Consider the following 12,967-nt stretch of genomic DNA (forward strand, 5'->3'; position numbering starts at 1 on the left):
AATTCCAGTGTGAAAAGATGCTGCTTCACAAATGCTGAAACGAAGAACCCTCGTCCCCAAAGGAGATCACTATAAGACAAACATTGATGGTTCAGAAACCTCGTGGGAAGCTCTTGCGCATTAAAATTCCTGTCAGACTTATGTCTCACAGGCTACATCCGTTTTCTTGCTTGTAGAAAAGCCCTCAGCAGAGGCCAAGTCGAGTAGTGTCAGTCCAAGAGCTCTTTCATCGCCACACACACTCTGTCCAAGAATACAATCCCCCCCTCATTGCTAGGATACAAGGTACAAAACCCTTTCGGCTTCAGAGAGGGTGCCAGTAAAACAAGTTTGTGTGAGGTAAAGGAGGTGGCATGAGAACCTTTTGGTGGGGTCGAGTTTCCTTGTTTGGGGCAACTGAATCTGAACCACGCTCAATTTAAGAAAACCATAATGTCTCCTCTAGTTATGATTCCTTAACTACACTCATATCCTCCCTTTTCCCCTCCTCATTATCGCCCTCTTCTTTCCATGCACCGCTCCTCCCCACACTCCATCTCTGGCACAGAAGCGGGATTATCTCCTACGAGTTCAGGCGGATCTCCAGTGGGCTTATCCAAAGTGGAGGAGAGGGAAAAAAGACGGAGACAGACTGAAAAAGACACTATTCAGTCCGCTGAACAGACTCCCATCCTCGACGAGTGTATACACACAAACACACACACACACACACACACACACACACACACACACACCTCTCTTTCCCTGCCACACTAGGAGCATTAGAAAGCTTGCTTTGTTGGTGGCAGTCTTCTGTGTGGGAACGAGGGTAAAGTCCTGGCAACAGGCCAAAAAAAGAACACAAAAAAACAATCACCTAGAGCACAATTACGATGATCATTGTTATCTAAAACATTTCAAACCAAATGCGAATGAAATCTAAAACTCCTCATCAGGCACTTCCTCGAGCATGTTTGTTTTTCCGCGCTGATATCGAACCACCTCCTGTTCCAGCACAAGCAGAGTCACAGAGGTTAAGCAGGCTGATTGATGCCTCTGTGACGGAGCCTGAAATCATCTGATCTAAAACCAAACAGGGAGTCTTTAACCCCCTCGGGTTGGGGAAGGGCCAAGTTATCAGTGCCTGGTTTTTAAAGCTGCGACTCCGTGGCCCTAAAAGATCCTGCCATGACTCTCTGGTGGAAAAAAAAAAAAAAAGCACTTTACAGCCAATGCAGATAATCCTGAGAAAGCAGCGGCCCAGCGCTGCACGGAGCACAGAGACAGGAATGACAGGCATGTTAACTCATGGAAGCACTGGTTCAACAAATACAGTGCTGCTCCTGTTTCCTCCTCCAGCTAACAGTTTCCAAAAAGCTGGATTTAAACGATGCCGTGGTGGGAAAGAGTGTTGGATCTGAGATGGTGTTTGACTTTCATAATAACTCTGAGAATGCATGGGCTGTCACTTTAATTATCCAAGATGTCAGATTTGTGATCTTTGATAAAATTATAGTAAAAAACACGTTTCTATACCACAGCAACAAAAATATGAATCCTAGGCACCCCAATATAAGAGAATTCTCTTGTTTTTAAGTAAGACGAAAACAACAGAGTTCGCTATAAAATGCTATAATGAGAATATTTGCCTTCATAACAATGCTATGTATGGTACGGCAGAATCACAGTGTCAACAAAAAGAGTGGAGAACAACATACTGATGAACAGGAAACGTAATGCAACCTTCTAATTATGTGCAGGGAGATCGGAGCGTCTATGCACTGACTCCAGTCATAGTATATAAACATCACTCCCCCTTCCCTTTCATTGGCTCGTGCTGAATTCTCCGGATAATATCCTGCTGAATTCTCACATCAGCTCACTCTGACCTGCTGCAGAGAAAATACTAGAGGTCTGGCAGGAGAGACTCGGCTGTTTGTGTTCACACATACAGATCCTCCTGGTAATATCAGGAGTTTTCTGGAGATGTGAAAGCCCCCTCACCGTCTCTAAATGCAAACATTACACTATACAAACGTTTGTCAATGTACTCATGCAATAAGACAGTGCTCTCTGGCTCGCTCTCGTTGCAGCTTCTGATTAAAAATACGCTCAAAGATCTGAGGTTTTTTCTAAGCTTCTGTACTTTTTGAAACTTTGGATCTATAAAATAACAGATGGTTATTTTTAAACGAGTGGTATCAAACAGTATTCAACATTGTAACAACGTTAATCTTAGAGAAGAAGAATAAAAAGTCCTCTATTTAAATTCCCTTTGTGCTGAAAGCTGTAAATCAAATAGCCAAAAACGACGGTAGGCTCGACCGCCATCAACTTTTTTTTCCCTTTACTGCAGTCTATAATCCAATCACACTCATCTCCGTTCACAGTGTGAGATACATGAGAACAACAGAATGGACTTCTGATTGGATTCAAATCGCATCTCACCACCGGGTTGGAAGTCCATATTTTTCTGTGACTCCAGCCGGTCAAAAGGTACGAGTCTGTCGAGACGAGGAGGAGGAAATGTGTGCCTGTAATGGCTTCGTCTAAATGTTCCGGTACTTTTAGGTAATGGACTCCACTCTGTTCAAGCACTCTCTGTAGAAACAGTATCGGGAGTCAACAAAAATGTTGTTTATGGAGAGGAAAGCAGGCGTAATGCTGTGCCCTGTAGTCGGCTTGGATTCTCTCCGGTCCCTCAACAAACACACACTCAGTGACAATGCAACTTTCTTCTTCTGCTGTGACATTCATATATATTATTTTTTATTATTTAAATTGGCACCCACAGTATATATGTATAGCAAAAAAGTAAAAAAAACTTCTTGAACCTGCAATGCTTCCTTAGGCATTTTAGTTTGAATTTAGAAACAGGAAAAAAGGAAATATAAAAAGTAAAAGATTCATTGAAAAATGGGAAAATATGTAAAAGTGTAAATGATAAATGATGGGATGAATTGAGCTTTCAAACTGTGAGTATATGAATTTAGGCAGGCAGGCCATCGAGTCTTATTCCTCTAACTTTAGATAAAACCACTTCATAAGTACACGTGGTGCATTCATGTGATGTCGGACACATAAAAAAAAAGTAGTCTTTCAAAGATCATTACGAAGACATGATCATTCACACGCTCGCTTTTATATTTATTTACATTTAAACTGTTCATGTTGTTGTTTGTGTTAGAACTTTTTGAAGATTATTTCTCATCAAAACTCTTTCTGTACTTCAGTCCGTGTTTATGTTTAATAATGTTTGTGTTGCTCCAGTGTTCGTCCTGATCTGCACGTCGGTCCACGCTTGTTGTTTTCACATTGATACAGCTCTGTAAAATAAACGGACTGGACTTCCCGGATTGTGTGTCGGCCAACAGAAGCAACAAACCTCGTCCTCCCTAATGTGTTCATTTTAACACATCGCTGACTTTGGCCGGATAGTCTGAAAACATTAACGCTCATATTTCATCATCAGGCTGCTGGATGTCGAGAGTGATCGACCAACGTTTGCTTATTTGAGTTACACATGCATCCATATCAGTTGATCAGAATCATTAAGTGACAGTATAGAAAAGTAACAAATAGAACTTAAATCACTAAAACACTGTGATGCACTTAAGCCTCGATTAGACATCAGCACAAAGACAGAATGTGAAATGTATTTTTCTCTAATCGTGAAACTAAAAAAGGTTGATTTTCCTGCACATTCAGTGGACAAACTTGTAGTCAGGAAGTCTCCGCAACATCCTGCAAGCTTGGGCACCACGCTGAACCCTTAAGACTGGAGAAAACATAAATCGGCCATAAGATTTTTTTCTGTCTTGCAACATATGCAACCCACTGACACGATTGAAACATTCTCAAATATCAGTAATTAAAATCTGCTCAAATGAAGTTTCTTTTTTTCAAACTTTCTGAAATCAGTTTTGCAATGGGCCTTTAAAATCCATCATGTTTGGGGCGCTGGTTGGCCAAGTGGTATGCCCCAGGTAAAGAGGCTGGTGTCCTCGAAGCGGGCGACATGGGTTTAAGTCCAACCAGCAGCTCCTTTCCTGAAAGTCATTCCCCAAATTCTCCCTGTTTTCCGAATATATCCACTCACTGTCCTATCGACAAAAGCCATAAAAGTCAGAAAATAAATCTTGTGTGTGTGTGTGTGTGGGGCAATTCTGATTTATTTTGGTAAATCTTGAGTTAGTTTTTAAAGGGACAGTGTCAGAGGAACATGCAGAGGCCGGGGAACATGTGTCCCATGTGACAATCAGTTTTATTTGTTTTGGAGATTTTTACACCGAGGATGTTCCTCTCCTTGCTCAATCCTCGACAAAGTTCATCTGTCAGTGAAATATTCTCTCATTAATCCATATCTCTCATTGTTTAACATTGAAGAGCGCAGGGCGATAGCATCAGAGTGATGGATCATGGGAGGATGGTCTCAACAGAGCTCTGGGAACAGGATTACTTTTGATAAGTTGAGCTGCCAAAGTCGACAGAAAGCAAACTGGGGACGGGAGGGGAGGGGAGGGGGGGGGGGGGGCACTTTGTTCATAAAAGAGAGATTAAAGGTAAATGCATTTTCTACCTTGTGCTGATGTATTGTTTAGAGGTCTGATACTAATGGGGCCGTAAGAAGCAGACAGAACCAGCAGAGTGAATCCACCGTACAGCAAACAGGAGTACCTCAACCTGCCACAAACCGGACTGGAGCCGGAGCTGCAGCCTAAAGACTGCACAAGCCGCAGAGGCATTCCTGGGAGGCACATTCAATTGAGCCATCATCCGCTTCATTGAGTCCAGCCTTTCATTCATTTTCAATTCAGCTATTCCTACATTCTGGTGCAGACAGAGAGAGAGAGGGACAACAGCAGGGAGAAGGACGGAGCAGATTTGAAGTGAAAAAACGCTGGCAGTGAAACATTAGCGGACAGAAAAACGGGGTTACAGGAAAACAATGGGGAAAGGGGAGGACGGGGTGAGACAGAAAAAAAGGGGGGGGGGGGGGGGGTGGGAGCGAGGGGAAATCGCCCCACAAACAAGTGCAACAAGCTTCAAGGCTCGGTGCTCACCCGAGAACTGATGGAATGTGACTAATGATAATAAACTGTAGAGAGACGGGGGTGTGAGGGAGGAGAGGAGGGAGGGAGAGAGAGAGAGAGAGAGAGAGAGGGAGGGACGGAAAGGAAGGATGATGGCACAAAGAGAGAGACTGACGAGGGGAGGGAGGGAGAGAGAGAGAGAATAAGAGATTAGGGAGGGAGAGAAGGAGGAAGAGAGAGAGAGGCAGGGAAAGAGACGGAGAGAGATGAGGGAGGGAGAAAGAGAGAAAAAGGAGAGGGGAGACAGGGGTAAAAAAGGGGAGAGGGAGAGACAAGACGAGGGAGGAGAGAAGGGAGAGAGCAGGTAAGAGACGAGATAATGAAGTAAGGAGGGAGAGATCGAGAGAGAGGGAGGGCGAGAGAGAGATTAGCAGTGAGAGAGCCAAGCGAGGGAGGAAAGGAAAGAGAGAGGAAAGGAGGGAGGGAGAGGATGAGGTGGCCATTAATTACAGTGCCTACCCATAATGCCTCATTCAGCACCCACTCATTGACAGAACAACGGGGAGGGGAAATAAAGCAAGTTTCTAATTAGTGACATGATTGTGAGCATAAACACACAAACTTGCACACACACACACCCACCCAGGCCTATAATGAGAAGTCCTCCTCTGCACACTTTAACAAATAAACACACTCCAAATGCCCACACACACACACACACACACACACACACACACACACACACACACACACACACACACACACACACACACACACACACACACACACACACACACACACACACACACACACACACACACACACACACACACACACACACACACACACACACACACACACACACACACACACACACACACACACACACACACACACACACACACACACACACACACACACACACACACACACACACACACACACACACACACACACACACACACACACACACACACACACACACACACACACACACACACACACACACACACACACACACACACACACACACACACACACACACACACACACACACACACACACACACACACACACACACACAGTGGAATAATGGGACTGTCCGAGGCCTTGAGTGAACGCAGCCATCTGCAATCAGTCATTGCCTTTACATCAACAAACAGCGTTTTTACAAAAGGACGCTTTAGCGGCTGAGAGAGCGATGGTGTTCAATTACAGAAACGCTGAGAGGAAACATCCTCCTCCTCCTGCTGATGATGATGTGATATACGACCTCCGTACAGAAAATGAGCTACTTTGTAACACTTAACAAATGTTCATACTGTCTTTATCTAAATCCTAATAACGCTGTTTACAGACCATTGACTGTATATACATATGGACAATGCATCTCCACATGCTCCAGTTGTACAAAAAATTGAAGCCAAAATACTCCATGCAATGGAAAACTGAAAATCTTTGTGCTGGTGATGTCATTTGGAGTCTCGCAGTATGGGATCTGATGGTTGAATGTCCCGCCCCTTTCGCTAACTAAAACACACATTTTTACTCACCAATAACATCAACAAGGCAAAGATCCCTCAGGTCGGTACAGGTCACCGCAGAAGAACACACTGTTGTGTTGGCTTAGACTCACAGATATGAAAAAGTTCATCGCCTCTTGTGTTTTTTTACGTTTACTCTACTCTGATAATCCGATGCACGAAGCGCCACAGGGAGCCGTATTTGTCACCTGAGTGGAGTTAAAGCTTTTTAACACATCAAATGACTTATTGAAACTAAACTTCTAAGGAAAGTGAAGTGACAGAATCCATGTTTCAGAAAAACTAATGCACATGTATTTTAATGATAATGTTTGATCCACGTCCCTCCTGTTAACATGCGGAGACCTGATTTTGTATCGGGATAGCCTTTAAAACAACAACCCCCACGAGCCTCTGCTTCAACTTTTTGTGCCGGAGAAGCCAGTTGGAGTCGAATCAAAGCTGGAGCAAAATTAAGAGCAGCTCGCTGTTGGGATTTGAAACAGGACACTGTTGAAATCTTAAATTCAAACCATAAACTGACCCAGTTCACCCGACGTGAAAGTGAACTAGTTAAAGCTGCTGAATGTTTCATAACCGTTCTAAAACATGAAGTCTTTGTGTCATGGTGTATTCATGCAGAATATGCAGAATGGGGGAAACCTCCTGTTAGCCTGTTTTTTTCGCTCCAGTGATTACCCTAAAATTGCCATTTTTTTTTTGAATATTTTCCATAGAACTGTTTTAATTTTGTTGCATTTCCTGAGTGGTTAAAATGACACCATGTACAAACAGTGTGAAATATAAACGACAGAACCCCGACTAGAGATGCACCGAGTGGGAAAATCAGGGCTGATATCGATGTTTGAAATAACAATTTAGCCGATTGACCGTACCAATGTTTGACTCATGACTTCTTTTTGGTGTAAGATTCCACAATGCAACCTTTTTCTCTCTCACAAGTCAGAGTTTGTTCAACAGGTGACTTCCTCTGCACGATAAAAACCCCCGTCTCTGTACCAACAAACATCGGCTACTGACATCTGTTCATGCCACATTATTTGCCTTTGTGCCGATGTCTCTCAGCCGGGCGATATCGGCCGATACCGATGTTGAACCGATGCATCTGAGCACCCCTAACCACAACATGACAGGTTAAAGGGGCTTTTGTCTTTGCACTGCTTCTGGTCCCCCACAGCGTCTGAGTGTAATCATTTCCCCCTGATTAGTTACACATAGGTAACACATTTACTTTTTAAATCCCTGCAATAAATCTTCCTCCTCTGCAGACAGCGAGTGTGGAGAGAGATTTTTTTTTACTGTTCTGCCATCTGCCGCGGTGTCTCTCACCCTGAAGGTAGCTCTTTATAGAAGCTATTAATAACAGACCGGGTTGGTATCTTCAGAGCGGACGGATCACTCGTGCTGCCAACATCGCTTCCGGAGATGTTCAGGCTGCAAACTGAAACCTGCACAGCTGTTCGTTATGAAGAGGGAGATTTCCATTTCTTACACGGGATCAAATACAAAATCTGAGAGTGGAAATTAAAACACATTCTCATTTTTTTTTTTTATCTTTCTGACCTTATCTGCAGCACACAAGCATGTTTTATAAGACAGCTGTTCACCTCTCATTTTCTAATTCTGAGTTTCTTTTCTTATTTTGTATCGTCTCGTTCAGAAGCAGCAGTCGTGCTTACTGTACTGTGTGTCAGTTGGTGAATTCCCTCTCTCCGGCCTGGACAGTCGGCTGGCCGGCTGACAAGAAAGTTATTTATAGAGAAACCCCCAACAATGGCTGCCCGGCTAAAAAGAACACATTCCTCCTCGGCTGATGAACTTCACGGAGGAGGAGGAGGAGGAGGAGGAGGAGGGCGGCAATCATCGCCCTGCACTCTTCTGGGAAACGTCCGTCTAGAAATGAAGACATGAAAGTCCCTCTGATGAGGCCCTTTAAAGGAATGAAGTCCTTCAGTGACATGACAGTGGACATGTTTCAGTGGTCAGTGGTTTAGCGGCGGCGGGGGGGGGAGACACTTGTCGCTGCAGAGGAGCTGTGTGTGGGTAAAGGAAGTTCCCATGGTAGTTAAACTTCATGGCCCTGAAGTAATCGCCCTGGGGTGACAGAGGTCGAGACTGGATACAAGACAGGACGGATATCCGGGCTCTCTGGGATCACCTCCACGTTTTGGGTGAATCGTGAATCAGAGTTTCCGTCTGGGTGTGGAGGTCAAAGTTCACTGAGATCAAATGTGACTGACACAAAAGTATGATTAATGCAGGATGAGGGTAAAACAATCCCTCTCTTTATTTGTTTGGTTAGTTTGTTGTAAGTTGCCTAACATGTAGGTTTGGCAACTTTGATTTGAATCAGAGCAGAGAAATGAGATCATGAGCTTCACACAGACTTCTGTAGTTAATTATTTGCATTGTGATGGATCCAAGATTTAATGTTGTTTCTCTCATAAAGGATCAAATGGAGCCGTGCATTGTCTGTTTTCTTTAGATGCGTTTACTTATTTGTGTCAATTGGTATTTTTTCTTTACTGTAATTGTGTATTAAGTTTTCTTAAAGATTTATTTTTGGGGCTTTTTGTGTCTTTACTGGAGAGATAGGACAGTGGATAGAGTCAGAAATCAGAGAGAGAGAGAGAGAGAGAGAGAGAGAGAGAGAGAGACATGCAGGAAAGGAGCCACAGGTCAGATTCAACCTGGGCCGCACGCTTGGAGGATTACAACCTCCAACATGGCGCACGCACTAACCACTGTCCCACCAGCGTCCCCATCAAATGCATTTTATAAAGCAGTTCATAAGAAGAAGAGAGATGAGGCACTTTAACATGTGTCATTCGTAATACTCACATGAGAAACAAATAAATATGCTTTTAAACTTGTATGTTGTATTTAATCTTTTCATATTTAAGACTAGTAATGCTTAGTTAAATCCTGGTTGTATATATTCACATTCTTAGTTTTAATATTTTTAGTGATATTTACTTTGTATTTAATATTATATTGTGTTTAAATTTGCTAATATTGTGTTTTTTACTCATATTGTGTGTTTGGACAACCTGCTGCTATAACGCCACAATTTCCCAGTTTGGGATCAATAAAGTAATTCTATTCTATTCTAAACTTAAATGTTTATCTGATCCTGAACTCTTTTCTTACACTTGGAATTTGGGATCAACACTCTGCATGTCCCTACATCATTAAAGTCAACAGATAAACCTACAATATCCATCTCTACCACTTTTCCTGTTGCAGGGTCTGGGGGATCTGGAGCCGATCCCAGCTGTCATTGGACGAGAGGCGGGGGTACACCCTGGACTGTTGGCCAGTCAATCACAGGGCTGACATACAGAAACCTACAGTATGTGAAGTAAATGACAAGATATGATACACACTAAGTAACCACCTTCTTTAAAAAAAAAAAAAGCAGAGGGACACAGATATTCAGTAAAAACAAAAGAGGAACAAAGCTGATCGGACAGGGAAGGAAATGCCCGACGTCTCCAATCACGCTGAGCAAGCAGAGCACTGAGTCATGACATCATGATGAGGGGCACGTCCGCGGGTGGAATTAGATGTTAAAAGGGCATAAATGAGTGCGAGTAGCTGGTCATCGGGGCCATCATTATAAACAGCCACAGCTGCCAGACAGGAAGCTATTAAAGTCGCTGGAGTTTATCTGCATCGTAACTCAGACGCAGACAGGTGCGGCTGGCAGCAAACACATCATAAAGTATCTACAGCGGCACGAGCGATAACTTCTGAACGCGCTCGAGTGGAGAGGCTGAAAATGCTTCGGGGTTAAGTTGTAACTCATGTCCCTCCTCTGGTTTTATTCAGCTGTGGGGGATCCGTTTCACAACCGGACGGAGCCTTGAAACAAAAAAGAAATCACATCTCAAAAGAGACACAGAGACGAGGCAGAAGTCCTCCTGAGCTGATAATGAGGGGTCAGCTCACTGGAATCATCTCTTAACGAGGTTTACATTGTTTTTCACAACGCTACAATAAATATTATCAAACAGTACTTCTATTTTTAGAATTAATTCATTTCATTGTATGGATTTTTTTTTCTTTCTGTAATTTGCATTTTCTCTCAGCATTGTTTGCAGCACGAGGAGTGGAATATAAAAGTTCATAGCACTAGACTGAAAGGCCAAGGTATAATAAAAGTAATAAAAGTAAATGTATATCAAGTGACCATCAGTATTAACTAATCCCATTCATACACCGCCGACGAAGCAGCGGGAGCAACTTGGTGTCTCGCCCAAGGACACATTGGGCATGGGACCGACTCTACCACTGAGCCACATTTAAAAACAGCAGTGGTTGACCAAAGTGGTGAATAATGCACTAAAGAGTGATGCATATAGAGACAGAAACAAACAACACATGAAGTCGTTATCAGAATAATTTAAAAATCAAATGTTAGTCGAGGCGTTACCTGATCCAGTAATCTACTCTGAGCACCGTCTGCAGCCTGTGTATCCCAGAATCACATGTGAGAGGACAGTGGACTACAGTAAGACATGATACACATAACATTATATTTAATAACATGGCTAAGTTATTATATTTTATATATTGAGATGACTTTTTGGCTATGTTTTAAAAATCTGATAGTTTCCATTCTGATCATTGTGTTTTTTACCACAGGTGGTTTGATCAAGTGTTGTGTGTGCATGTGCGTGTGTGTGTGTGTGTGTGTGTGTGTGTGTGTGTGTGTGTGTGTGTGTGTGTGTGTGTGTGTGTGTATGTGTGTGTGTGTGCATGTAAGTGTCTCAAATCCAACTTTTAAACCCCGTTGTTCAGGTCAGTCAGTGTGGATGGCAACAGTCCAAACGAGACGTATATTTACACGGCGCAGACCGAGTGGACACACAAACACTCAGGGTGTCATTACCAACTTAAAACACTGAGACACACTCCTGGAAACTGTGTTTAACTGCTTAAAAAAGTCTGAATGCTTGAGTGGGCCGGGGGGGGGGGGGTTAAAAGATGACATTCAGTCCCACAGACAGGAAGAGTCACTCGACCAGGTGAGGGGGGGGTCATCAGACAGGGGCGGAGCTTAACTGATGATGATGATGAAGTCAGACTGGGCCTTAAGGACAGGTTAGATAACACATTTATAACAAACATTAAAGAGGCGGGGCTGAGATAGAGAGGGGGGTGGGGTGGGGGGGTGGGACAGAGCTTGTTGTGACTCCAGCAGGAGGCGATGAACCAGGACTCTGCAGCAGACTGTAAAAACTCACTGAGGTCTTTTCAGTGAATAGCGGCGCTGTTCCGTCAGAGCTCCAGTGGGCCGGAGAGCTCTAATCCTGAGGCAAACGAGCCAAACACAACCTTTGACATTGGTCTGCTCTGTCCCGCTCACTCAAGCCCTGCCCACAGCACATCGGAGCCTATTTTGGACACAAGTGTGTGTGACCACCGGGCCTTTTTGGGCCCAGCGGGTTTCTACACAGAACATCTTCTTCCCACAGGCTGAGGGGTTTAAAGGGGTCATTTAGGACCAGTTATCTGCTACAGGCTGCACAGAGCTCTGCAGCAACCACAGGACCTGGGACAGATGTTTAGTAGTTATGTGTGTATATATATATATATATATTTATTGATTATTGAGCTTTATTCTCTAACCCATTTCAGTTTGTGTCTTATTTCCCTTTCATTCTCTTTGCTCAGACAACGTCACTCGTGTTTTGAATTCTGTGATCACAACAGAGGATTCATTCACGTGTGGAGGCTTATTGTTGATGACGCAGCGTGTTGTAACGATCATCCTAAACTTAGAGGGCAGAATAACAGACCACATAAGCAGCGTCGGCGTTGTACAGGAGGGACGACCCTGCATACGTCATACGGTTATATACAGGTTTAAAAAAATTAAAAATAAAAAATGTCCATCAATAGACCTGGGTCGCTCGTCCGAGTATCGTCAATGTGTGGAAAACCCTGTTACCAGCTTTTATTATCGGATTTGAAAAAATCTAAATCTGAATCAGATCTGTTTCATATTTAGTCGTGTAAATATTAGTCTTTTCTTATTATGTTTGTTGTTGATATTTAATGTTGTACCTGTACATTAGAGAACACAGTTCACTGAAGTTAAATTCCTTGTGTGTGTAAGCACACCTGGCCAATAAATCTGATTCTGATTCTGTAAAAAACAACTTCTGGTGACACTGCCTTGATCGCAGGAGTCATGATGTCATGCTGCTGCCTTCTGCCCTCTTTGATTGTGTTTTTACTGTAGAGGAAGATATAAGTGTCCAAGACCAATCTCCCAACATCACAACTGTGATACTTGCTTAGCATTTATATAAGATACATTCACAGTTTAACCATTGAACCACCTTCTGAAGGCATGCATCATTAATGGGAAAAAAACACAGTCAGCTTGCTAAGTTTAATACT

The 12,967-nt window shown here is 43.2% G+C and overlaps 1 protein-coding gene across 2 annotated transcripts in view; it reads right to left on the bottom strand.

The window, feature by feature from the left end:
* The window catches only part of plxnb1b (plexin b1b), a 112,599-nt gene that overhangs the window by 43,897 nt on the left and 55,735 nt on the right, over positions 1-12,967 (bottom strand). The gene's annotated exons all lie outside the window — the stretch shown is intronic.

The sequence above is a fragment of the Labrus mixtus genome, chromosome 7 (genome assembly GCF_963584025.1).
Source record: "Labrus mixtus chromosome 7, fLabMix1.1, whole genome shotgun sequence".
In the NCBI taxonomy this organism is placed as follows: Eukaryota; Metazoa; Chordata; class Actinopteri; order Labriformes; family Labridae; genus Labrus; species Labrus mixtus.